Source organism: Oncorhynchus mykiss, chromosome 32 (assembly GCF_013265735.2).
Source record: "Oncorhynchus mykiss isolate Arlee chromosome 32, USDA_OmykA_1.1, whole genome shotgun sequence".
Taxonomy (NCBI): Eukaryota; Metazoa; Chordata; class Actinopteri; order Salmoniformes; family Salmonidae; genus Oncorhynchus; species Oncorhynchus mykiss.
Window position 1 is genome coordinate 33,959,677 of NC_050572.1, and position 27,836 is coordinate 33,987,512.

Consider the following 27,836-nt stretch of genomic DNA (forward strand, 5'->3'; position numbering starts at 1 on the left):
GGGTTAGAGGCATCCAAGTGCTAATGGTGTCAGTCCCAGCCAGGCTTGTTTAGAATGCCAGCAAATTTTGACACCAGGTCAGACTGGAACTGAAATTGATCTGTTTTTCCAGGAGCATGCCTGCAATGCGGGCAGATGGGCATGTAGGCAGTTAAGTCAATGAGACACTTGTGCTGTCAAATGAAGCATCAAGCTTGAAGTGCCCTCACTTCCTATGGTGTGTATGCATCGCAGGGGGTGTCGTTAAAACGGAATGGCTGCACGTTGATCTGATATAAACCTTGAAATGAAGGATAAGTGTCGGTCATTTGCGTTGTCGTATTATTTCCGATTTAGTCAGATCAAGAATGAATGAGGCTAATGTCTTCACATTTTTACCTGTTTTAGACTAAAGTGCTTATCCGAACCAAATTGCTGGCTTGGATATTCTCTTTTCACGTTCTCCTTTTTAAGCACAAGTCAAGCAATCACTGCAGATGCGTAACCAGTCCAGCTCAGTACAGCTTGGTTTGGGTCAGTACAGATGCGTAACCAGGCCAGCTCAGTACAGCTTGGTTTGGGTCAGTAGTGTGAAAAGCCCTAAAGAGCATTACATTTTATTTTTTTATTTTGCTGTGTGTGCATGCATGCTCTGAAATCCAGCTAATGTTTAGAAGAGCCAACAAATGTCAGCAATTCTTGGACACAAGCATCGGTGCCTTGAGACGGGGCATGGGGCACTTGCGTCATGTGTCTACTACATTAAGCAGTAAAGCCTCTAACAACTCTTGCCACTGATGTGATTCCTGTGACAGACATTGGAGAGGCGGGAGCCCCAACAAGTTCAAGCTTGGTTTGTTTTCGACACTCCTGAGGTAAGAATCTAGAGGGTAGTGAGACGGAGCGTTTAACCTTCCAACAGTTTTGTGTAAAGTCTTGTCACACGTCACATAACCACTTTGTCCATGTCAACTTCAATGGTGTAACTCCCTTTTGACATTTCGGAGCTTCATTGGAGCAAAATTCAGAGTCTATTTCTGCTCAATCGTGATTTCAGAATTTATATTATGGCTATTCGTCATTGTTACTTCATTTTGTCTTCTTCGCACTTCACATTTGGACGAGGCGCTAGAGTAGCCACGCAAACCAGATAGATCATCTCATCTAGGCATTACGCTAGTGAAATATCAGCAATTCATTTTCTCTGCCAGATCATATTTCTCAATTTGCGTCATGCAAAATAAGCCAAATCATGACGCTTATGTCAGGTGTTGCCTGTCTGGAATGGGAAAACGGCGGAGGCTTTAACATGTAACACTGATTAGGCCCCCTACTACCTAGCAACCACAGCTGAGACCTAAAATGCCCCCTGTTTGATGGGTGACTAGCCCATCCACATAAACAACGGCGGAAATGTGTCCACTGCTGGAAAAGGGCAAGTGTGGAAACAGCTAGTCCTTTTTATCAGTGAATGTGTCCCTTTAGTGTCGTGTGGAACCTGGTATAAGAGGATATGTACTTCCTATTTTGAGAGGATGTATTCTTCCTAATTTGAGGGGACATTCTCTTCCTGTTTATCTTTTCTCTGTAGTTGTTGACCTATGATTATCCTTGCCAGGCCGCCTCCCCACAGCATCACTCATACACGTGGCATCTGGCGTTGCTGAGAACGGGTGCTACCTGCAGTGATTTGCTGTGTGTGTGAGTCCGGGCCAGATTAACAAATCATAGGCCCCGGGGCTCTTTTTTTTTAATAGCCCCCCCGCTCAATCCCCCTTTCACTCCACCCTCTCTCTTATTCACCTTGTTTCTCCCCCAATGCATTGCTTTCCTTCTCCTGCTCTTCCCTCCTCTACTCTCTCTTGCTCACTCACTCATTGATAGTGACTGGCATGCTGAGAGCCTAATCATTATTCCACAGGCGAGGTATGGCGCCGGGGCTGAATGTCAGTTCTCTGCTTCTTCTTTTTTTTACCCCCCCCCCCCTGCTCTCCCTCACCCTCTAACGCTCTCTGGCTTTCCCCTTCGTAATCTTCCTAGCACACCTCTCTGACACCCTCTCACTCTCTCTGGCTTTCCCCTCCATAGTGTTCTCAGGCTGTGGTGAACAGTGGGACCATGCAGACGGGCCCTGAAAGGAGAGGACCGGAAGAGTGAACGAGGACGATAAAACACCACAATTTATACATGCAGATAAAGAGACGTGGGGACCACACTGCCCTTAAGCAGGGGACACTAATGTCAAGGTGTGCTTGTGTGTGAATGCATTAGCGTGTGCTGGTGTGTGTGTGTCTGTCTGTAGATGTGCGTTCATTTTTAGTATGTGTGACTTGCAGGCCATAGAATGTAGCTTGACATTTGCATGTGGCTCATGTACTTGTTTTCCAATACATCTAGGCTGGTTCTGATTAGTTTTATAGTTTCTATTCTGATGTACTAGACATTCCCGGTCATGTTTCATCCGTCTGAATATCTAGGCAGTATTGATTTCGTGATCGGTCGTGACTCAATTTGCGTCACTTCACATTCAATTTCCCCCCATTTTATTTCCTTAGTCTTTCAGTTTTTCTTGCTTTTATCTCTCCCTGTCATTTGTCCTAATCTCATATAAAGATCTGGAGCTAGCCATGTTCTCTATGTCAATAACGTCCCAGTGAGTGCTTCTCATTTCCTGCTGTGTCTTAAGCACCCAGTGGCAGCCACACGCCGTGACTAGTTCCAGACCAAATAAAAATGGATATCAAGATGTGTGTACCATTGATTTAGGGAGCTCTCCATATCGAATGCTTTATTGTGATTCCTATAGCCTATGTGACTGTGTTTGTGCAGTGTAGGCTGTGTGTGTGTGTATGGGGGGGGGGGGGGGTGTAAGAGGATGACAAAGAGGGGAGGGGAGTACCTATACACCATGACCCAGGGGGCTCTGCATTGAGAGAGGACAAAAAAAAGGAAAAGTCTCATTAATTGAGGGACGACGGTACGCAACACCCCAGTGGGGCAGGTTTATGAGCCCTGTCTCCCCCTGTGATCAGGCATTCCTTTTCACTCTATTCTACCCTCACTGGATGCTACTGCTGAACACACACACACACACACGTGTCCTCAGCGATGAATTCTCTCCTGTAGCCATTCATCTGCCTTATGTTGTTTAACCACATAGCTTGTGTGTTTTGTGTATTCATGTGTGTACAGTATGTGTGTTTTGTGTATTCATGTGTGTACAGTATGTGTGTTTTGTTCCTGTGACTCATAAACAGAATATGGTGAGCTTTGTAGTGTGTGGATAGACATTGATATGCCTGTGTGTTTGTTTGTGCATGGAATTTCAGTGTAGTTCTACAGATGTAGGATCTTAATTTGAGCCAGTGTTCTACAGCAGGAAAATAATCCTGCAGCAACAGGAAATGTGAATTATTATGTGGATTATAATGAATGTACATTTTTTGTAGGGGTTGATACCCTTTTCGTAAGGGAAAATCAAGTCAGAAATGTCAAAGTTTCAAAGAAATGTGAAACCTTTTTTTAAACCTCAAATACACGACAAGTTTTAAATTTCCTGCGTTGTAGAAACGTTCTCCTGCAACAGGATGATCAAATTAAGATCCTACATCTGTATGTCAGTGTGTTACTGTGTGAGTATGTTACAATATGCCTGCCTGTGTGTGACACAAACAAATGTGGTTAAACAACATAAGGAAGATCAATGGCCATGTGAGAGAATCCATCACAGGCACGTGTGTGTGAGAGCGAGCGAGAGAGACTGGCTGATGTTTATTTTATGTATCCTTGATTGACAGAAGGGGATGAAAGGGTGGCAGCCAGTTGATATTTGAGAGAGAGAGAGAGAGAGAGAGAGAGAGAGAGAGAGAGAGCTGGTTGAATTGGAGAGAGCTGAAGAGGTATTGAGATGCAGAGAGGGAGCGAGCAAGAGCTTGCTGCTGGTGATTGCAGTCAGTTCCTTCGCTAGCCACACACTGTGGAAATACAGCGTGCTCAATGCGGAGGAACAACGGGAAGAGAGGTGTTAGATAGAAAAGAGAGGAGTCAAAAAGAAAACGGGGAACAGAGGAGCAATTACGAGGCTTTCACTCATCTCTAAATGGACTGGTCTGTATGAACAAGAGGAGCACCACAAAGGCACAGAGAGGAAGAGGGCAATTTCTCTCTTCTGGTGACAGCCTGGGGAGCCGTTTCGGGGTGTCATTGTGACAGCGTTTGCCCTGCGTGTATTTGAGAGGGAGTGTGTGTGTCTGCCTGTCAGACTCTGGAGTTGTGGTTGCCTCTTGGAAAGAAAGTGATCTATCATTCTTTTTGGAAAAGGGGATTTGGACGGGATGAATTTTTGGGAATTCAAGAAAGGCTTAAGGGACACAGTCCTGATGGGGTCGTAGTGTTTCTCCTCTGCTCTTCTCTCTGTTTTGTCTCTCTCTCTCTTTTCCCCCTTCCTCCTCCCCTTCTCCCCTTCTATCTCCACTTTTTCCCGGCGCTGGTGCACATGCTCATTATAGCTGTCCATTTGGCTGAGACTCCCTCACTCGCTCTCCGTGGCAACCGCTAATCTCGCAGGGGCAACCGTTCGTTCGCCCATGGAGAGGGGACTGAGATGGGTGAGTGTGGTTTTTCCCTCCTCTTTTCTCCCCCTTTTCTTCTCCTCCCGTTCTCGCATTCCCTTTTTTTCTGTCACGTCTTTATCTCGACCGTCGGTATTTGTCCATTTGTTTCTCATCAATCACCCCTCATCCAAATCGACTACTGTCATCCATCAGCCATTTTATCACCTTACTCTGTTTTGCTCTCCTCTTTTCCTCTCCTCCTCTTTCTCGTTCCCTTGTTTCTCACATCACTCATTCCCACTGTCACCCACCAAGGGCGCATACATATGAACGAAACTGGACGTCAACTGACATGCAACCTAAACCATGGAGTTTTGGGTCAAAAACCGTTGCTCACAGCAAAAAAAAACGTTGCTCACTACCCCGCCAACCCCATTTGTCCAGACAACCCCCCCCCTTCTTCCCCCCAGTTCTCTCACCCCTACTCCATCTCCATGACATCCCCATACCATTCACCACTACCATCACCACAGTTCCACTGACCCCAATATATTTTTGTCAGTGTCTGAAAAGCCATAAGGAATGTATGGCTGTATGCTGATGCTAGCCGTCACTCTGGGTGACTGAGGGTGATAATAGCACAAGCTGTGTTCTGCTACTGATATCACCATCACTCTGTGTGATGGAGTGATGGTAGGTTTGGTTGTTGCATTGGTGTAAACACCTGAAGCAGGGTAGTGTTGTGCCATATATATATATATATATATAGCAGGGGGCGTTCGGGGATAGAACACAGCAATGACAAACCGGTGTTTGTTCAATAACACTATAGCTACACCTCAGGGGATGTTGTGAGTTCTTGTGCACATACAAACACAGCCTGACTCTCACACACACACACACACACACACACACACACACACACACACTCATTCTTAAACAACCAGGAAAACACAGATGCACAAAGGGGTACAGACACAAGCACACAAACACACTGCTTTGCCATCTGGCCTTTCCACAGGTTTCTCCATTCTGAGACATACAGTGCATGGTGCTTTAGCGTAGAAAGATGCAAAGATGGCCTGCCGCTAAAACAACCTGAAGCCTAGCCTAGCGAATAATGGGGGGGAAAAAAAGGAGAGAACTGTGATTTAAAAACAATGACTCATGGGATTGGAAACAGAAGTTATAAATTACATTGAAATAGAGTTGAGATGATATCAGAGCAAACCAGCACTTCTTTTGTCTGGGCCTCAATTTATAACCCAGATGATGTAAACAGAGATAAATCAGACAATGCTTAGGGGACATTACTCATGTTTAAAAGGCTCAAACCGTGTGTATTCCACTGAAAAGCCATTCATACTCGTATTGCAGTTGCCCGTAAGCACAGATCCAGGGCCAGTTTGTTTTTCATCTCAGAATGGTTTACGGTAAGAGCAGGGGTGAGGAAGAGCTGATCTGAGATCTGTTATAAGGGGCAACCTTTGCCTGTAGCTTTTCTCTGCATCCAGCTAATTTGCCTGCCATCATCGTTCACCGTCACATGAATTCCCAACTCCCAACACCTACTCAGCACACACACTTTCAGTTCTCACACACTCAGACATCTGTCGATCTGTCTCACAAGAATTGAAAGCATCCACATCCACAGACAGAACTCGTTCCCCATCGGTACATTGGAGCTTGTTGTACTCTGCAGATGCACTTTCGGCTGGAGTGTCGTGGTGATGCCGGGTAGATCTAAGTGCTAAAGCGGAGTGTAGCCGCTCGTCGGTAGCAACATGGGGATCATAGAGGCCACTTGACCACCATCCCCCGCAATGGCAGGCAAGCTGCGGCTGTTCGGCTCCAGCTGCCACTGATGGCGTTACGTAAAGGGAACTAACGTTAAGCAATTGTTACTAAAACGTTGGTGGAATATTACGGAGCGTGCCGCTACGGATCATCTCCTATGTCCACCGCTGTGGCTGCACAAACACGTGTTAAAATAAATAATGTTTTTGACCCCCCCTGACCAGCTTCTGCGTTTTCTGAAACGAACGCCCTTGGTGGTAATGTTTCTGATATGACCGCGCTGGGAATGTAATAACTACAGTAAGGGAACATTTAGAGAGTGTACGTTTGCAGCAGATGCATGTGTAAATGTCGACGTTACACTTACTTAGAAGAGCAGACGTATGTACTGCATTGTAAAGAGACATTAGTGAGAGATACTAAACGCTGTAAAAAAAAATTTAAAAATGCCTCCCACAACTTAAACCGTTTATGTAACCAGTTCCACAGCTAGTAACCTTTATCGTTTTAAGTTGGCGGGAAAGTTATACTATCGTTCATTCCTGATTTGAGCAAGTGGTGTTTACATTCAAGTCCGCTGAACTATGCATTATTTTAATTGGATGGACGGTCATAGTATGCGCAACTGCAAAGGTCATTTTTATGTTGACTGCCTGCTATGAAGCTCTACGGAAATCGATGTTGTAGTTGAGTGTGGTCCCTTGATAATTCAATGGAATAAAATTAAATCAAATTAGATTTTTTTAATTTTATTTTTTACATTGCATTTTCTAGGAGACATACTGTAAATAATGGCTGTGGATATATGATGTTGAAATGCAAGACGTCAGTGTAATTTCTCTCTCTCTCTCTCTCTCTCTCTCTCTCTCTCTCTCACTCTTTCGCTCTCTATTCTACCCTCTTAATCTCCCTTTCTCTTTCATTACAGATTCCAAATCACCCCTGGAGACTTTTCCACATGGTGTCCATTTCCTGCCCTGCCAAGGGCCACACTTCCCTCCACGGGGCCACTCTTCTGTGTGATAACCTCTAGAGTACCCAGCGTCCTTCACACCTAAAGACTTTGCATCAAGCTGGATTTCTTTTGGGGGGTGCTATGGCAACCCGCTCCATTTGCTGCCACGTTGAATGAAGAGCGGACTTGGTGTCATTTTTTTTCTGTATGCTACAGCTTCACACAAGTGGATGTGAGAACTAAAAGACAGGAAAGCCCATCGGTTCCCAAGAATTTCCTGCCAAGGATTCTGTGGCATGATGTCTCACACGAGGTGAATTATCGTTCCAGGTAATCTTGGTTCAACGTAAATACTTTTTGTATCATGCTGTGATCTACAAAGCAGTGGATTAACTCTCAGTACCCAGAACTGGGAGAGAATTTGAAATTGCAACTAGGTTATTATCTGCCCATCTCTTCTCTCATATTGCCATCGTTTCAGTTTTTGCTTTTGAGTAATTATCAAAGAGGCAGCATGCAATTCTTCTGGCCCTATCGGTGCAAAAGACATCTGAAACAAAGAAATTAGTTTTTTAAATTAAAAAAAAAAAAGTCTGGTTAAGAAAAAGAGTGTAACAAAGAAAGGGAGTCAAGTGGGGAACAGATGTAGAGAATCTAAAAAGATCAAAGTGAGAGAGAGAGTGAGGCTAAGAGTCAGGCTGATATTTGCAGAAGCCCGGTTATAGAGGAGACAGGAGAGCAGAGAGACGGGAGAGAATCCGTAGGGAAGGTTGGGCAGGCGGATGGATAGAGTTGGGGGGTTCTGGGTAAAGATAAGGGGGGGGGAGCATTTCAGTCAGATATTGGGGTAACGGTAGGATCCCAACCTTTTTAGACTGACACCCACCAGTGTCATTGGCATTCTCTGCACTGCCTTCCTCGTTGTTCCTCAGGCGAGAGTGCAAGAGGGGGGGGGGGGGGGAAGAGAGAGAAACTAGTGACTGAAAGATTGGACTGTCGCCACAATCGGGCCAATTAAGATAATTTAGAATTTATATGCCTTAATCTTGCCAGTCAGGTGGGAGAGATATATACAGAGAGAGGAGTGAGAGGGAACCGAAATCGAGAGGGGAACAGGTGCCACAGATACAGGTCATTATCGCCTTCCTCTTTAATTTAGTTTGTTTTCTTCCCCCCCCCCCCCCCCCCCCCCCCCCCCTCTTTTTAATCTCGGGAACGAGATACTTTTTGAGGGCTGTTCTGGTTGAGGCAAGGAAGGCCTTTGCCCGTTTGCCGAAAGGGAAGGCAGGAGAGAGAAACGGTTGTTTTTTTCCAATTGAAACAGAATGGTCTTTCTCCTCCCCAGCTCTTCTATATGTTAGCAGCACACACTCTTTCATCCTGCCATCTCTTCATTGCTCCGTCAGGGCAGAAAGTGAGAGACTTCCCTTTTTGTTTGTCTGCATCCCTTTTCACACTGTTGTTGGATATTTTTCTCTCCCCTACAAAAATCCTCATTTTCCACCCGAAGGGAATCTTTTCCTAGTAAAGGACATCCCTAGGGGTTGGACATTACTCCTATATAGGTTTCCCCCATACTATATCTTATCACCATATCAAGAAGAAAACACTGCTTGGTGAAAGGAAATAGAAAATCCTTCCAAACCTCTACTTCAAACCCAGAGACCCCCCCCCCCCCCCCCCCCCCCCGACCGCCCCCTTCTCTTCACCCCTCCCTCCCCCTCCTCTCGGATCTTACTCCTCTTTCTCCATTCCTGTTATCCGTGGGGTATCCTACTTCCTGCCAGGACTAAGCCGGCTTGCATCCCCGGGAATCTTTTGATATCGGCTCCTGGTGTCGTCTGATTCATTCTGTGAGTATTCCTCTCTCTCTCTCTCTCTCTCTCTCCCCTCTCTTTTGGTGTGTGAGTACGTCATTGTGTGTCTACAGGCACCTTGCCTCCTATTAAAGGAAAATTGAAGGCAGTCAATTTAGGAAGTAAACAGGAAGTACAATTCAATAATCGAAGAAAGGTTGTATATTTTGAATGAACTCAATCAAATGAAAAGTAGAAGCTATTCATTTCAAAAGTGAACATTTTCTTAAAAAGCAGCATCATATTGGGATGATTTCTGTGTTTTGAAAGTTGTACATCTTGAAAACTTGTGCTGACAAGCAAAACATTTTGGGACGATGTCAACAACAGACTAATAACAAAAGATAGTTATGGGGTGGAATTTTCCTTTTAAGTCTTCTCTCCTTTATTTTTGATTATAGTGGCGAGTTTGTGTTAATGCTCTCGATTTAAAGGGTAGACGATTTAGTGTGTCTCTCTCTCTCTCTCTGTGTGTGTGAGAAAGACGTATCTACATGTGAGTGAGGCAGTAGTGTTGATGAATGATGCTCCTGAGATACTTAGTGGATGATTGTAGAGAATTATACTGGTATGTTTGTGTCCTCAATGCAATGTGCTTATGTAATTATACTGAACCAAAATATAAACGCAATCCCAGAAATGTTCCATACGCACAAAAAAGCTTATTTCTCACAAATGATGTGCACAAATTTGTTTACACCCCTATTAGTGAGCATTTCCCCTTTGCCAATATTAACCATCCACCTGACAGGTGTGGCATATCAAGAAGATGATTAAACAGCATGATCATTACACAGGTGCACCTTGTGCTAGGGTCAGTGAAAGGCCACTTAAAATGTGCAGTTTGGTCACACAACACAATGCAAAAGATGTCTTGTGTTTTCAGGGCGTGTTCAAGTGGCATGCTGACTGCAGGAATGTCCACCATTCCCTGTGCCAGAGAATTTTATGCTCATTTCTTTACCATAAGCTGCCTACAGGGCCTCCCAAGTGGCGTAGCAGTCTGAGGCACTGCATCGCAGTGCTAGAGGCGTCACTACAGATCCGTGTTTGATCCCGGGCTGTGTCGCACCCTGCCAGAACCGGGGGACCCATGGCTTGCATGGCTCTTGGCCTCTACCGAGTCCGTATGGGACTTGCAGCGATGGGACAAGACTGTAATTACCAATTGGAAATCACGAAATTTGGGAGAAAAAGGGGTAAACATTTTTTTTAAATAATAATATAAAAACCTGCCTCCAACGTTGTTTTAGAGAATTTGTCAGTACATCCAACCGGCCTCACAACACACCAGCCCAGGACATCCACATCCAGCGTCTTCACCTGCGGGATCGTTTGAGTTGATGAGTTTTTCTGTCCGTAATAAAGCCTTTTTGTGGCGATAAACCCATTCTTATTGGCTGGGCCTGGCTCCCCAGTGGGTGGACTGCCAAGTGGGTGGGCCCATGCCCTCCCAGGCCCACCCATGGCTACACCATTGCCTAGTTATTTGAAATCCATAGATTAGGGTCTAATAAATATATTTCAATTCTGATTTCCTTATATAAACTGTAACTCAGTCAAATCGTTTCAATTGTTGGATGTTGCGTTTATATTTTTGTTGAGTATATGTGTGTGTTCCTTTTTTTAGTAATGTGTTTGATGGAGTGTGTTGATGTACAAGCTCTCAAGTTGTGTGAGTGTGTATCAGGGCTGGGCTCAATTCGAAATTGAAGGCAGTCAATTCAGGAAGTGATTTGAATAACAAAAATTCAGAAAATCTATAACATTTTGAAATGAATAGCTTCTACTTTTCAGTTTATTCAGTTTATCAAGTCATGCAAAATAAACAACCGTTTTTCCATTATTGAATTGTAATTTGAGTAGATCCTGTGTGGCTCAGTTGGTAGAGCATGGTGATTTTAATGCCAGGGTTGTGGGTCTAATTGCCACGAAGGGACGAGTATGAAAAATTTATCCACTCACTACTTGTAAGTCGCACTGGATGAGTGTCTGTTAAATGTTTGGAATGTAGATCCCCAACCCTGGTGTGTATGTGCCTTTTTATGTACTGTGTGTGCCAAAGCAAGGCCTACACTTTACATTGATGGCCCACGCTTTACATTGATGGCCTACACTTTACATTGATGGCCCACACTTTACATTGATGGCCTACGCTTTACATTGATGGCCTACACTTTACATTGATGGCCCACACTTTACATTGATGGCCTACACTTTACATTGATGGCCTACATTTTACATTGATGGCCCACACTTTACATTGATGGCCTACACTTTACATTGATGGCCTACACTTTACATTGATGGCCTACACTTTACATTGATGGCCCACACTTTACATTGATGGCCCACGCTTTACATTGATGGCCTACACTTTACATTGATGGCCTACACTTTACATTGATGGCCTACACTTTACATTGATGGCCCACGCTTTACATTGATGGCCTACTCTTTACATTGATGGCCTACACTTTACATTGATGGCCCACGCTTTACATTGATGGCCCACGCTTTACATTGATGGCCTACGCTTTACATTGATGGCCCACGCTTTACATTGATGGCCCATGCTTTACATTGATGGCCTACACTTTACATTGATGGCCTACACTTTTACATTGATGGCCCACGCTTTACATTGATGGTCTACACTTTACATACATGTGTATTGAGTGCTTACCACTTCACTAGGCTACCATAAGAAAACACAGCAGCACGTTTTCATACAGAGTAACATCCAACTGTAAAAAGAAAATGCTAAATAGTCCACATTGCAGCAGGACTATGCTCATACAATTTACAGGTACAGTATACTATTAACCCTGGGATAGTAATTGATGGTCCCACAGAATTAAATTCCCCAAGGTCTATCAATAGATGGTCAATCTACACCGACTGAATTTCAAGGAAGCACCAAGAAGGCTATTTCCGCCAATAAGTAACCGTGGTGTATGATACGATTAAGATCATTTGTCTTTGTGCCCTTTCATCCCAACTCCACTGACACCTCCTAGTTCTGCAGAGCGCTCTATATTGTAGTGCTGAGACCTCTATCACTTTCCAGGGAACACACACAGGGCCATGGTCGTTAATTGGAAAGCCATATTAATATTCTGCTTGAGCTAGACGGAGGAAAATCACCCCTATTTACAGTAAATCACTTGGTGGGACATTACTTGTTTTTTTTCTCCCTCTGGACATAAGTCTTGCCCGGGAAAAGTCGGGAGGTTTGTACAATAGTTTAAGACTTGAACATGGATTGTCAATCTATTGCCCTTTTATTCTGGTTCCAGAGTTGACGTTTCGGATGTTGACGCTCCGGAATATAGGTTTTTGAGGTCAGCGTCGGATCTGGATATCATCAGAAATCGAATGGCTTTATGTTGATTTAATGACAGTTATACGAGCTTGGACATGCAATCATTCAGTGACGGTGAGTCACGTTAGCGATCAGATTCTGTTTTGTTTATCGCTGAGGATTTTTGTCCGTCACACGGAACACCCCTCTGTTGATCCCATTCATAGTGATACATGTCAGTGAGATTTATGCTGATTCATCCACCCATACGTCAGTGCCAATCTGGGATGAACTACAATGCAACCTGCATTTACATTCTTACACAACAGCTCTGTGTTTGAAATGGATACGAGGTGGATATAAGCCAAGTGTGTGCATGAACGTTTTAAAAATTCCAGATTGTGTGCTGCTAGGAACTCATTTGGATGGGCATCAATTGTTTTCCTCAACAAAAAAATAAATAATTATCTGAACTCATCTATTCTTCTCAACCTTGGCAACACGTCGTTCTAAGTACCGTCTCACGCTAAATAAAGAGGTCCAAATTCACAGCCAGACAGAAATGATACATCACTGAAACTTCTGCCAGGGCGCCGATAGCTAATATCAGTCATGGTAAGTGATTAGTAGGTTAAGATTAGGTTGGAGTGATTATATGCGTGGTGGCCTTACCTCAACTGATGAGCACCTTAGCTGGAGTGTGTGTGCAGCGTTCAACCCTTCGTCAAAGCTGCTCACTGGAGCAGGATGCTGCTTCTACTGCGGCACGTCGCTGGCTCTCCAGGCTCTGCAGCACACACAGGGGTCAGCACATGTTGCAGACACACTGCCACTAAACAAACACGCAGACAGAGAGGGCGTACGAGCACACACGTACACACACACACACACACACACCAAGAAGCACTATCGGCTGGGTGGAAGGCGGAGGACAGTGGAGCAGGACAGGCGTTTGGGTCAAAGCATGTCCTCGTGGGACAGCCTCAGCTGGGTTTTGTCACCCTGCTATTGGTGGATCGGATCGCCCCATTTTGTTTAGCAATTTGTCACATCCTCGATGACGGCAGTAAAGGATGTCCCAGTCGGCCAGTGGCAGAGGTTACAAATATAGAGTTCTAGAGCCTTCCTAGGTGCTGGAATGTCAGCATTGCAGTCAAATCAAGAGAGTGGGGACAAAAAACGCAGCTGCTAGCATTCCCACGGTGTGCTCTTCTATTACAGTTCATCTTTGTTGACACCTTTTTGGAATTTTGAAATCTTCTTGAGCTCTGTTAGATAGTGAGATGAAACTACATTTTTCATGTACAGTTGAAGTCGGAAGTGTACATACATTTAAACTCAGTTTTTCATAATTCCTGACATTTAATCCTAGTAAAAATTCCCTGTCTCAGGTCAGTTAGGATCACCACTTTATTTTAAGAATGTGAAATGTCAGAATAATAGTAGAGAGAATTATTTATTTCAGCTTCTATTTCTTTCATCACATTCCCAGCGGGTCAGAAGTTTACATACACCCAAGTATTTTTTAACTTGGGTCAAAAGTTTAGGGCAGCCTTCCACAAGCTTCCCACAATAAGTTGGGTGAATTTTGTCCCATTCCTCCTGACAGAGCTGGTGTAACTGAGTCAGGTTTGTAGGCCTCCTTGCTCACACACGCTTTTTCAGTTCTGCCCACAAAGGTTCTATAGGATTGAGGTCAGGGCTTTGTGATGGCCACTCCAATACCTTGACTTAGTCCTTAAGCCATTTTGCCAACAACTTTGGAAGTATGCTTGGGGTCATTGTCCATTTGGAAGACCCATTTGTGACCAAGCTTTAACTTCCTGACTGATGTCTTAAGATGTTGCTTCAATATATCCACATCATTTTCCTCCCTCATGATGCCATCTAGTTTGTGAAGTACATCAGTCCCTCCTGCAGCAAAGCACCCCCACACCATGATGCTGCCACCCCCGTGCTTCACGGTTGGGATGGTGTTCTTCGGCTTGCAAGCCTCCCCCCTTTTCCTCCAAACATAACGATGGACATTATGGCCAAACAGTTCTATTTTTGTTTCATCAGAGCAGAGGACATTTCTCCAAAAAGTACGATCTTTGTCCCCATGTTCAGTTGCAAAACTAGTCTGGCTTTTTTTATGGCGGTTTTGGAGCAGTGACTTCTTCCTTGCTGAGCGGGCTTTCAGGTTATGTCGATATATGACTCGTTTTACTGTGGATATAGATACTTTTGTACCTGTTTCCTCCAGCATCTTCACAAGGTTCATTGCTGTTGTTCTGGGATTGATTTGCACTTTGTCGCACCAAAGTACGTTCATCTTTAGGAGACAGAATGCGTCTCCTTCCTGAGCGGTATGACAGCTGCGTGGTCCCATGGTGTTTATACTTGCATACTATTGTTTGTACAGATGAACGTGGTACCTTCAGGCGGTTGGAAATTGCTCCCAAGGATGAGCCAGACTTGTGGAGGTCTACAATTTTTTTCTGAGCTCTTGGCTGATTTATTTTGATTTTCCCATGATACAGAGAATTATAGGTGAAATAATCTGTCTGTAAACAATTGTAGGAAAAATGACTTGTGTCATGCACAAAGTAGATGTCCTAACCGACTTGCCAAAACTATAGTTTGTTAACAAGACATTTATGGAGTGGTTGAAAAACTAGTTTTAATGACTCCAACCTAAGTGTATGTAAACTTCCGACTTCAACTGTATATAGAACAACAATATAAACGCAACATTGAACAATTTCTTCCACTTTGGAGTCGGGCCCACCCAATCCGAATGAGTTTTTCCCCACGAAAGGGCTTTATTACAGACAGGAATGCTCCTGCACATTTTAGAGTGGCCTTTTATTGTCACCAGCAAAAGGTTCACCTGTGATATGATCATGCAGTTTTTTGAAATGCCACACCTTTTAGGTGGATGGATTATCTTGGCAAAGGAGAATTGCTCACTAACAGGGATGTAAAAAAAAAATGTATACAAAATTTGAGAGAAATAAGCTTTTTGCGTGGTCTATCAACTAATTTATCATGTCACAAGGCAGGCCAAAACTCCATCCCACCAAAACAGGCATTATTTTCAAACAGCTCCTACACTAAAAGTGCATTATCATAATTTTTACAATTTGACAGTATTGTCATAGTGTGGAAATATATACTCACTGGACAGTTTTTTTGATATACCACCCCATTCACGAAAATGGGTCACTCCTACAGACAGTGAGTCACGTGGTCGTGGCTTGCTATATAAAGCAGGCAGACAGGCATTGAGGCATTCAGTTACTGTTCGATTGAACGTTAGAATGGGCAAAACGAGTGACCTAAGCAACTTTGAGCGGGGTATGATTGTCGGTGCCAGGCGCACCGGTTCCAGTATCTCAGAAACAGCCGCCCTCCTGGGCTTCTCACGCACCACACTGTCTAGGGTTTACCGAGAATGGTGCGACAAACAAAAAACATCCAGTCAGCGACAGTCCTGTGGGCGAAAACAGCTCGTTGAGGAGAGAGGTCAAAGGACGATGGCAAGAATCGTGCAAGCTAACAGACGGGCCACAAACAGACATATAACAGCGCAGTACAACAGTGGTGTGCAGAACTGCATCTCCGGAACACACAGTAGACGACCACACCGGGTTTCACTCCTTTCAGCTAAAAACAAGAAGAAGCAGTTCCAGTGGGCACGTTATCACCAACACTGGATAATTGATTGGAAAAACATTGCCTGGAACGTGACAGTAAGTTCAGTTGACTTGAGTGGCCTGTGCAGTCCCCAGACCTCAACCCTATAGAGCATCTTTCAGACGAGATGGAACTGGCTGTACGCAGCATGAATGTACCGACATCTTGTAGAATGCCCTAAAGAATTTAGGCTGTTCTGGAGGCAAAGGGCGGTCTGACCTAGTACTAGATGGGTGTACCTATTCACACCCCTTGACTTCTTCCACATTTTGTTGTTACAGCCTGAATTTAAAATGGATCAAATGAACATTTTTTTGTTTTCCTATGCCTCGCAAAGAAGGACACCTATATATAGATAGATGGGTTTAAATTAAAAAGCAGACATTGAAATATCCCTTTGAGCATGGTGAAGTTATTAATTACACTTTGGATGGTGTATCAATACACCCAGTTACTACAAAGATACAGGTTTCCTTCCTAACTCAGTTGCCGGAAAGGAAGGAAACCGCTCAGGGATTTCACTATGGTGAACATGGTGACTTTAAAACCGTTACAGAGTTTAGTGGCTGTGATAGGAGAAATCTAAGGATGGATCAACAACATTGTACTCACTCCACAATACTAACCTAATTGACAGAGTGAAAAGAAGGAAGCCTGTACAGGATAAAATATTCCAAAACATGCATCCTTTTTGCAACAATGCACTAAAGTAATACTGTTAAAAATGTGGCAAAGCAATTCACTTTTTGTCCTGCATTCAAAGCGTTATGTCACTCTCCACCCCCTCCCATTATGTCACTCTCCACCCCCTCCCATTATGTCACTCTCCACCCCCTCCAGGTGTCTCTTGTTATCCCTGGTGTATATAACACTGTGTTTCCTTTCTCTCTGTGCCAGTTCGTCTTGTATGTTCCAAGTCAACCAGAGTGTTTTTCCCGTGCGCTTGCCTTTTCTATTTTCTTTTACTAGTCCTCCCGGTTTTGACCCTTGCCTGTTTTCTGGACTCTGTACCTGCCTGCCTGACCTTGAGCCTGCCTGACCTTGAGCCTGCCTGCCACGCTGTACCTCCTGGACACTGAACTGGTTGTAACCTTTTGCCTGTCCACGACCATTCTCTTGCCTATTCCTTTTGGATACAATACATATCAAAGACTCAAACCATCTGCCTCCCGTGTCTGCATCTGGGTCTCGCCTTGTGCCCTTATACATTATGCTTGGAGCAAATCCAATACAACACATTACTGAGTACCTCTCAACATATTTTCAAGCATAGTGGTGGCTGCATCATGTTATGGGTAGGTTTTGTAATTTTTCAGGGCAAAAAATACACTAAATGAAAACAAGCACAGGTAAAATCGTGGAGGAAAACCTAGTTCAGTCTGCTTTCCACCAGACACTGGGAGATGAATTCACCTTTCAGCAGGACAATAACCTAAAACATAAATCTACACTTGAGTTGCTTACCAAGAAGACAGTGAATATTTGGCTGAGTTACAGTGTTAACTTAAGTCTGCTTATAAAACCATGGCAAGACCTAAAAATGGTTGTCTAGCAATGATCAACAACCAATTTGTCAGATCTTGAAGAATAATGGGTAAATGTTGCACAATCCAGGTGCAGAATGCTCTTAGACTTACCCAGAAATGACTCACAGCTGTAATCGCTGCCAAAGGTGATTCTATCATGTATTGACTCAGGGGTTTAAATAGTTATCTAATCAAGATATATTAGTGTTTTGTTTTTCATAAATGTTTTACAAATGTTAGAATTGTTCTTCCACTTTGACATTACAGTGTATTTAGTGTAGATCATTGACAAAAAAAATGACAAATCAATTTTAATGTGGAAAAAATGGGTGTGAATACTTTCTGAAGGCACTATATAAAGCACAGGGAAATCAGATTTTTGACTGCACTGGGCCTTTAAGAGATGGATTTTAAAAGACTGTGAGTCAGTACGGGGTATAATTGTGTATTCAAATGAGTCATTCCTCACATTTTAAATGGTTTTGCCTTTAGCAGATGACAATCAACCAGCATATTCGTATTTTGAGCTTTGTCAAGGACACCTGCAGTGAAGCAAAATACTCAGTGAATGGATCCCCTTTCAGGATGTTATCTCGAGTTCTCTGCCAAAACCAATTGAATCCAGCACAGGGCTGTTGGATTCTTTCACATTTCTGTAAACATTCCTCTCAAAGGCTCTTGTTAGTTCAAGCATCATAAAGCTAGTGTCAGGGGTCTTGGTCAGTGATCGCCCTTGAGCATTAAAGCCCAAGCCTAAGGGTGATTGACCTTGTTATTCAGGCCGATGTTGTTTGTTCACTATTACAAAGGATCAATGCTATAGGATCCCAATCACTGTCAAGTGCAAAGGTCTTCTTGAAGTCTCTGTTTGGGATGGTTGCTGTTCAGTCAGTGCCTTGTTACGTGGTTGGTTACAGTTTCAAAAGGTTGCTGATCTGTAACTGTCAGATCTTTGTGGGAAATATCCAGAGTTTGCTTAGTTTACCTGTTTGTTGGGTGCTGTAGAGTGGAATAAATCAACCACACTGAGTGGTAGAGTAAAGAAACCACATTTAGATTTGAACTGTTGTCATAGTTACCTTTTGTGGGTATAGAAAAATGTCAAGCTTTTATTAGGGAATCATACGAAAAAACAGCTGTTCGCTGACCTCTGATTGCATTAATACTCAGTAACAACAAAAGCTTAATTGTGAATGTGCGAAAGTGGTGCAGTTAGCAGGGTCTTTCCATCAGCATTCGCCAAGCATCAATGTCTCAGCTTGGTAGCACAGCCATTACTCAGTAAATGTCTCTGCCCAACTAACATTCACCAACAATGGCACAGTTCACACATGGTAGCTAATCGGTAACAAGCTAGTTATTGAGGTCAGTGTTCACCAAACACTGAATTGTTCACCAAATTGTGATGTTCGTTCGTCCTCTACCTCTGTTCCCCAACAGTATCCACTGCTCAGTATCCACTGGCAAGGTATTTACTAACTAACAAGGAGGGACCAGCAATGACATAACGAGGCAGCTCTTCGCCTTGGTTACGTCAGGTGGAGGGGCCTTCGACTCTTTAATTACGGCCTGATTTCCCAAGGCTCTACCGGGCCATCCCACACTCACCGTTACTGGCCTTGGGAAGGCATTCATCTCTATAGGCCGAAGGTACTGGGGGGAAATCAATGGCCATTTCCCAATACATTTAATGACTACCTTTACTTGTCTACTTCAGGACCAATGATTGGTGAAGGTAATGGACCGGCTTCATCCACCATATTGCTTTCATGCACTTTGAGACCTAAGTTCATGAAGGAAGATGATGAGGAAAGAGAGCCGTTTTAAATCATTGGAGCACAGCCAATGCCTTCTGGCAAATGTATGTCTGTCCGGGCAAACTTGTCCAGCCAATCCCCCTGCCGTATGAAAGAGAGAGATGAGCTATAAATCAAATAAAGGGATCATCCATAAGGACCAGAACTGGGTTCAAATACATGTGTATTTGAGTATTTGTTATTTAAATACTTATTTTATGTGTATTTGAATATTTTCAAATAACGTGGCCTGAATCTACTACTTCTGTTAGAAGTATTTGAAAGTATTTTCAAATCATTTCCTGTACATTGTATTCAGACCCCTTGACTTTTCCCACATTTTGTTACGTTACTGCCTTATTCGAAAGCCCAATTTCCTCAATCTACACACAATAACCCATAATGAAAGCAAAAAAAGGTTTTTAGAAATGTTTGCAAATATATATATTTTTTAAATGAATGAAACATCACATTTACATAAGTATTCAGACCCTTTACTTAGTACTTTGTTGAAGTACCTTTGGCAGCAATTACAGCTTTGAGTCTTCTTGGGTATGACACTACAAGCTTCGCACACCTGTATTTGGGGAGTTTCTTCCATTATTCTCTGCAGATCCTCTCCAAGCTCTGTCAGGTTGGATGGGGAGCGTCGCTGCACAGCTATTTTCAGGTTTCTCCAGAGATGCTTGATTGGGTTCAAGTCTGGGCTGGGCCACTCAAGGATATTCCCGAGACTTGCCCCGAAACCACTCCTGCGGTGTCTTGGTTGTGTGCTTAGGGTCCTGTTGGAAGGTGAACCGTCGCCCAGTCAGGTTCTGAGCACTCTGGAGCAGGTTTTCATCAAGAATCTTTCTGTACATCGCTCCGTTCATCTTTCCCTCGATTCTGACAAGTCTCCCAGTCATTGCCGCTGAAAAACATCCCCACAGCATGATGCTGCTGCCACCACCATGCTTCACCATAGGGATAGTGCCAGGTTTCCTCCAGATGTGACGTTTGGCATTCAGTTCAAAGAGTTCAATCTTGGTTTCATCAGACCAGAGAATCTTGTTTCTCATGGTCTGAGAGTCCTTTAGGTGCGTTTTGGCAAACTCCAAGTGGGCTGTCATGTGCCTTTTACTGAGGAGTGGCTTCCCTCTGGCCACTCTACCATAAAGGCCTGATTGGTGGAGTGCTGCAGAGATGGTTGTCCTTCTGGAAGGTTCTCCCATTTCCACAGAGGAACTCTTGAGCTCTTTCAGAGTGACCATCGGATTCTTAGTCACCTTCCTGACCAAGGCCCTTCTCCCCCTATTGCTCAGTTTGACCGGGCGGCCAGCTCTAGGAAGAGTCTTGGTGGTTCCAAACTTCTTCCATTTAAGAATGATGGAGGCCACTGTGTTCTTGGGGACCTTCAATGCTGCATACATTTTTTGGTACCCTTCTCCAGATCTGTGCCTCGACACAATCCTGTCTCAGATCTCTACAGACAATTCCTTCGACCTCATGGCTTGGTTTTTGCTCTGAGATGCACTGTCAACTGTGGGACCTTATATAGACAGATGTGTGCCTTTCCAAATCATTTCCAATCAATTGAATTGACCACCGGTGGACTCCAATCAAGGATGATCAATGGAAACAGGATGCAATTTGAAGTTGCATAGCGAAGGGTCTTTACTTACGTAAATAAAGTATTTCAGCTTTTTATTTTTAATAAATGTGAAACATTTCCTAAAAACTTGTTTTTGTTTTGTCGTTATGGGGTATTGTGTGTAGATTGATGAGGGAAAAAACGATTTAATACATTTTAGAATAAGGCTGTAACTTAACACAATGTGGAAAAAGTCAAGGTTACTATTTGAAAGTATTTTCAACTACTTATTTCAAATACTATTTTAAAACACCTGGGTTAAATGCATGGGAGTGTATTTGAGTTAGAAAGTATTTGAAAGTACTAGTGTATTTCAAAATACATTTCAATATTCAACTACTTGTCTTCTCAGGAAAAAAATATTGTAATACTTTCAAAAGTCTTTGAAAGTAAGGAAATACACATTTGAACCCAGGTCTGATATGGAAAAACATGCTTCTTTGCAAACCCCTTTTCTCATCTCTAAAGGTTGTTTTGGGCAAGTGAAAAACATAACACGGAAAAGAGCCTTAATTATCTATCACCACGCTCCATTGGTAAAGGAACATGGATGTATAATCTGCTTGTCCAATCAAAACACTCTCTGTAGAATATAACAAGGAAAGTGTTGCCCCATTTTTTTGTAGCAGTAAACTGGTTTGCGTCCAACATTTTTTTACGTGAGTAAAGTACATGTCACGACAGGCCTGATGGAAACAGAAAATTTGTCGGTAAACTTTCCAAATGTTGACAAAACTAAATGTGCTGAACAAGGTGGAAACGTTTTGTGTCTGTAAAATTAATAATGCGCAAAATCACAAATACTAGTATAATAGTCATCATATCAAAGTAAACTTGGGATCACGTAATGATATGGTGTGTGGTCCTCCCACTACCACCCAGGAAACCAGGCAGTTTATTAGGCTACAGATGAAATAAGTGATGAACTTCACAGGGTGGTGAAAGTGCACGGTGATGATCTTGATGCTCCTTTCCAATAAATATCGAGGGTCTTATACTGGTGACATGATGATTGATGCTTGGCTACTTTAACAAATATAAATAATCTTGCTCTTTTGTCCATAATAATCTCATCTCATCATGTAAAGTAGCCTGCCCGCATTGTATCTGCAAACTTTTGGCTAGTTCACACGTGCCAAGACCAGAGTGGGTACATCACTATACACTGTAACCCAATTTGTGACAAAACCATCAGTTGAGTTGAAAATGCGATGGACACCCATTTAACTTATTATTTGTATTCGGTACATGGGAATTGAACTACAAAAGTATTTTTTTATGTGCACTACATCATCACCCACAGCCTTTTATCTCAAAAAGTCAGTTTGATAGAAACACATCTTTGGTGGGAAAATGCCTCATATTGTTTTTATGCAGATTTTTGAATATTTGCATGAAAATGTGTCGCCAATTGGATGGAAGCCTAACTTATGTTGTTGACACCTCTATCTCTACACCACATGTACCTACTCCGGCACTTGATATGTGTCAATGTAACAAGGCCTACATATTCAGAAATGATCTCACACCTTTAGCACACAATATTTGACACCTATAAAAAAAAAAAAAATTGTGAGTCACCTCTACAAAGTCATTGTGGGGATCAGACTCCCGTAATGGACATAAAGAAGGATTTTAATGGAGAGGAGCGTAAATCAGTAGTGGGTTGAAAGGTGGATATTTGACTGCAACCTATTTCCTGTGTCAAGGGAACCCTTTTATGCCTGGTCTGTGACGACCACTCTGGCAGCTGCGATAGGGACCAATCAAAAGCCATTGATTAGCTGTCAGAGAAAAATGTGTTACCGTCCAATATGATTTTTTTTTTTTTTGGGGGGGGGGGGCAAAATATGACCTTCCAAGAAGAGTGGGACAATCATTTACATTTCGAGAGTATTTTAAGAGTAACCTATTATTATTATTTTTCATTGAGGTGCTGCCCATAAAAAGCGTACAAAACATCTAGAAATGAATCGTCGAACTTGCATGAACATTGCATGACTCATCTCCTAAGTCATGTGCTATTATAAGCAGAGAGAAACGTCGAACCACATTGATAATGTTATCACTGCGCGTCACTGTTTATGTGCTTGGCGATGGTACTAAGAAAGCATAAGGACTCCACTCCAGGCCCTTTCAATATTGCAACAGAGGCCCTTGCAGGAGGATCTGATTCCCAGAGAAAGGGCTATTACGAGGATATTCAGTCATCTATGCGAGAGATGTATTAAAATGTGTTCACCGCCCCTGCATCCCATTCCTCTCCCCATTAGCAATGTGACAAGGGTGAGAATATAGTTGTGGCTTGACATCGAAATGCACATATCTGGTCATTATAGGGGAATAAAAACATGCAGTCCTCTCGTGAAATGGCTGCATCGTTCCACACTGCGGTGTACCTTACAGGCATTAATATGCTAATAAAGAAATATATCACAACAGTAGCCATGCATCAGAAGAAAAACACTATTTGGCATGCACTGAACCACGGTAACCATTTAAAGAATCACACTATTTGGCAAGCACTGAAATGATTAGATCACAACATTTTCACCCATTCATTTATCATTTTGAAGGTCCTGAATAGTTGATGAAATACGTATACATCCTTCATAAATCTTTTATTAACTTCCACCTCATTTACTTCTAGTTAATCATTTACTAGCTACTTGATATCCAGAGTACTAGCTACTTATAAACCGCTTATGAGCTGTTATCTACTTACAAATCTGCTTGTTAACTAAACACAACCCCTTACCAGTAGCTAACTACTTAGAAACCCTTGTATAGCTATTTGTGGTACCTTCATGTATAGTGCAACCTACAGAAATATATGTATGTTTTTGTGGTGGTGGTGGTGTTCCCTCAGAGTGTGGCAGACTCTTTACGAGCTATTGTGAAACCAGCTTATTAACTACTTAGAAACCCTTCACACGTTCATTAATGTGAAGTGCTACCAACCAAAGGACATCGTTGTGGGTTTGGTGGTTGTACTCTCTCTGGTGCAGTGGCAGACCCTGTCTGATTGGTTTGGATGGTGCATCGGTTCTCCAGAATTATGGGTCTAATTTACAGACCCTTACAGAACACCTCTGAGATTTTTCAGGCCGGACAATTCTTTGAAGTGCTCCTTATTGGCATATCATAAATAAACATGAGCTATGTTTGCTTTGGAGTAGGGGAGGCTAAGCCTGGGAACACACGGGATGAGGAATAGTAATTTGCTCTGGGATGTTTTAGCCAATGTTTTTGCACGTTTCGTGTGTGTTGGCATGGACGTGCGAGTGTCGGGCATATATGTTTGTTTGTGTGTGAGCAAGCGTCTGTCTTTGGTAACTGTGTGTGTATGCGTGTCTAAGAGTGTGAATGGAGGTTATGGATATTTGGATCTCGTTTTGATGTTTAATCTTCATCTAAAACTATGAAATCGAGCTGTAACAGAACATAGAGTTCGCGGAGCCAATCTTTTTCCTTTGATCTAGTTTAATTCATAAAAAAAAAAGACAAAATTAATTTGATGTTGTACGGGGTTACAAAATACTCAGAACGGTTCATTGAAAAAGTAATTGCACACAGTTTCCACATAATGGAATGATCAGGTAAAATGAAGAGGTAATCAAGCATGGAGTCAACTGGATGTTTTGCAGAATATGAAAAGGTTTAAAGATGAATTGATAAGAGGACAACAGGAGACTAATCTAATATCTGTCACCTTCAACTGATCAGTTCTGCAAGTAGAATCAATATATCTGTGCAAACGTACTGTAACATGCACCTCTCATTTTATACTATGACATGTTGTATGTCTGCTTTAATCATCCGCGTGATTCCCATATGTTCTGACTGTCACATGCCTTTATTTCACGGCACCTATTCGGTGTATGTGACAATTAAACACCTTCCTTTATTTCCACCAGAAATAAAGATAGGAAAGTCATTGAAAATATACTGTACTTGTAAAATGATGTATAATCTCCTCATGGGATGTCAGTAGCCTATGAAAACCCCATGGCTAAGGTTAGTTGATGGTATGCTATACAGTATGTATATAATAATCTAGACTGAGATCGCCAAAGGTCTGTGGTTAGCAGCATCAAGGTCATTCAGGGCACCATATCATATCTAGAGAAGTATATGGCGTAACTCCAAGTGCTTTCTAGAAGCAGCAATAGAAGCCATATACCTCTCTTCATTTCTTGGAATTTCCTGGAATCTAAAAAGTCACAGGAGTCTAATCGCGTAATACTTGCATACGCCAATCAATTCTTTACCAGATGTGGACGTGCTAAATTCATACGCCACACATGAGATCAGATCATTCGTGCGACGTGAAGATCAGTGGATCTGTATAGGTGCTGCTCAGAATTGATCTTGTAAATGGGGAAATCTTTGCTTTGGTTTGCTGTAATGATCTCGACTGAGGTCACCGTTCTGGGTCGCGGCACATCTGGGCGCAAAATTAGGTCATTTACGCTAAGCGATGTTAAGAGAACCCCCACATTACATCCGTCAACAAAATGAGGCGGACATAATAGACACATTACTCCGGCCTGAGCGACATTTATCTTTATTCAGCCACGACTCTATTACGTAGCCTTGTAATGGCTAGAATGAAAAGGTCACAACAGCATGAGTTATACCATGGCGTTTTATATTACAGCCCAGTTTAAGCTGGTACTTACCTGGTATGGATTAACTAGGAAACTATGGTAAAAGGGGTCATTTCTGATACTTACCTGAAAAAATTCACCACAATTGGTAACTAACTACCTGGTACCAAACGGTAGTGATCCTTGAGCCAGTTAATCTGAAATTAACTGACATCTTACTATGGAATTAAGTGATGACTGTTATACTATAGAAAGGAATTGAATATATAATAACAGCAATTTCGATGTATCTACCTGGTAAACCTGTTAGGTAAGCAGTGGTCTATGAAGAAAAACGATACCAGGTATACTTTCATTCGTCCTTCAGATGAGATGAAGCTGTTTAAGTGAGGCAAAGCCGCTTCCCGTCTGCCCATATGATTGCAGTTGTTACATGACAAAAGGTGATGCTGCTGGGTTTTTTTTTTTGTTTGCCAGAGAGAGAGCTCAAAGTTGAAGCACTTCCGTGATGGAAATGTCTCAGCGGCTCTACAGCTTTGTAAATAAAGTAACCCGTTCCCATTCACTGAGATGATCCTTGACAACAGGGGTATACCGTATGTGAATTTGGTTTCAGTGTTTTTCTTGGCGCCTCTAAAAATCAATGGTGTCATCCTCTCTCCGAGTATTTTGGTGCGTAGGTGCACGCGTTATGTGAGTGAGAGAGTGTGTATGTGCCCATAAGTTGAGAGTTCAGGCCTATTAGTTTAGAGTAGGCTATACATGTGTGGAGTTACAGCACATGCAATATTTATGTCTCCGCCTCCGGATGTTGGTGCTTAAGAGAACGGGAGAGTCTGTATTATGTGCCTACATGTTGAGAATACATGTGCAGATACCTATGAGTTAAGAGTATGCTGCATGTGTATATGCTTAATGCCATATGAATGTGTGTGTATTGCGTGTTTTGACTTTTGTGTGCTTCAGAGAGAGAAATGTGTGAGTGGATGTGGGGATGTGTTTGTTTCGGTGTGTGTTGATGTCTTATCATCATGATACTGTATGTGTAATGTCCTCCTGAGCTGCACAATTCTTTCCCCCAGTCTCCTAAAATGACTTTGCTGCAGATTGGACAGTGAGAGAAGAGAGATAATGACAAACCCTATTTGAATCCACTCGCCCCAAAGCTCTCCAGGTTAACACGCACTGAGAAATGACCAGAATTTCCACACAATCTAAAAGCCAACAGCACAGAGCTATGTGTTCAAGGGAACTTCGCTACACACACAATCCACTGTGCGGTGTTTTATGTAGCTCTGCCATTGTTTCTGAAGACACATGTGCCAGGGTTTACAGTTAGTACACTAGAAGTGAATGAAAATTAGAGAAGAATTCTTGTCATGTACTTTAATGTAATTTCTGTCTGATTGCACTGTAAGTGCAGCATATGAAAAGCCTGATAGACAATTTGATCATTTTTGATAATGGATGACAAATGTTTTAGTGAATAGCTAGAAGGAGAGCGAGGTAAAGGAGGAAGCCTATTGTGATTGACAATGGCTGACTTGCTGTAGCATGCTTGTTTTATTGTTAGTATGATTGATTGACAGGCTTGGTTGTCAGATACTCATGCTTTATAGATGTGTGTGTGTGTGTGTGTGGGGGGGGGGGGGGGGGGGGGGTGCGTGTGTATGTAGGTATGCATGTGTGCGAACATTTGTATTCTATTCACAATATGAGGATCTGCCAGGTTTCAACTGAGATTTGGCATGGCACTCGCTGCCTCTGGAGCTATCCATTGTGAGCGAGAAAACCATAAAAGCTGTGATCTTAATTACCTACGGTGAAACACGGAGAGGCAGTGGGACAAAGAGGAATGCCTAGCTTTGTTCCAATAATCTAAACCTCTCATCCATTATCCATTCCTTTCCCCCTCTTTATCGCCCCTGAAAACACCTCAAAGCCATGAGGAATATCCCAAAATCGAACCAGTCCTAGCCATAAAGACGTACAGTTCCAGACATTGTTTTATCTACATGAACATTTCAGTCTTTTAGCAGACGCTCTGATCCAGAGCGACTTACAGTTAGCGCATTCATCTTAAGATGGCTAGGTGGGACCACCACTTACAGTGCATTCGAGAAGTATTCAGACCCCTTGATGTTTTTCACAT

General features: G+C 42.8%; 1 protein-coding gene across 3 annotated transcripts in view; it reads left to right on the forward strand.

Annotated features, from left to right (window-relative positions):
- Window positions 1-3,875: 3,875 nt before the first annotated feature.
- The window catches only part of LOC110487597 (glutamate receptor ionotropic, kainate 5), an 86,449-nt gene continuing 62,488 nt past the window's right edge, over window positions 3,876-27,836 (forward strand). For 2 of the 3 annotated variants that reach the window (XM_036971159.1, XM_036971161.1), the window contains exons 1-3: window positions 3,876-4,586; window positions 7,258-7,614; window positions 9,072-9,137. The gene's annotated coding sequence lies outside the window, so the exon portion shown is untranslated. The remainder of the gene's footprint in view (window positions 4,587-7,257; window positions 7,615-9,071; window positions 9,138-27,836) is intronic. The other variant, XM_036971160.1, reaches the window with a different exon arrangement.